This window comes from Pyrgilauda ruficollis, unplaced genomic scaffold (genome assembly GCF_017590135.1).
Source record: "Pyrgilauda ruficollis isolate IOZ18807 unplaced genomic scaffold, ASM1759013v1 scaffold24, whole genome shotgun sequence".
Taxonomy (NCBI): domain Eukaryota; kingdom Metazoa; phylum Chordata; class Aves; order Passeriformes; family Passeridae; genus Pyrgilauda; species Pyrgilauda ruficollis.
The window spans coordinates 10,566,509-10,567,114 of NW_024523648.1; the positions used below are offsets into that span (position 1 = coordinate 10,566,509).

At 38.9% G+C, this 606-nt stretch overlaps 1 protein-coding gene across 1 annotated transcript in view; it reads left to right on the forward strand.

The window, feature by feature from the left end:
• The window catches only part of TIAM2 (TIAM Rac1 associated GEF 2), a 96,508-nt gene that overhangs the window by 94,563 nt on the left and 1,339 nt on the right, over nucleotides 1-606 (forward strand). The window lies entirely within an intron of this gene.

A 606-nucleotide genomic window follows, 5' to 3' on the forward strand; every position in this document is an offset into this window, starting at 1 on the left:
AATAAGGCCCAAATTAATTTTGCTGGGAAGGAACGGACACCCTTTGCCATACAATAGTAGCATTCTTTCCTCTGGGTTCTCTTTAGTAACTCAGCCCTAATAACATCTGCAGCTAGAACAACAGGGAAAGGCAGGGGGTCTTGCTTCTTTCAATGCACTAAATTTGCATCCCAGCTGATACTGTAATTAAGTACAGGCTTCAGAAATTTTAGTTAAATTAGTAGTTACTAGTATTTCATGTTCTCTATCAGATCAGTCCTCTGTAAAATCCCCTTAACATCAGAGGATCTGGAAGAGTTCAGCTGCTGCCTACACCTGGGCCCTTCAGTGTTTGAGGTGCCCAAGTCAATCTTTCTTTCTGCAGAAGTGTGTGTATGATTACACTTTTTTGGAGGATTTGCTATATATTACACATGAAGGAAAGTACAGAGCTCTAGGATAGGTGTAATGAAAACTGTGACATTGGGAGCACACTTTCAGTATCAGTGCTGACACATCTGACTTAGAATGACTATGTCCATCATAATTGTAAGTGGGGTATTAAGATAAAAGGTATAAGCAATTTTTTTTCTGAAAAAAATAAACCTGCATTTTTACTCTGCACAG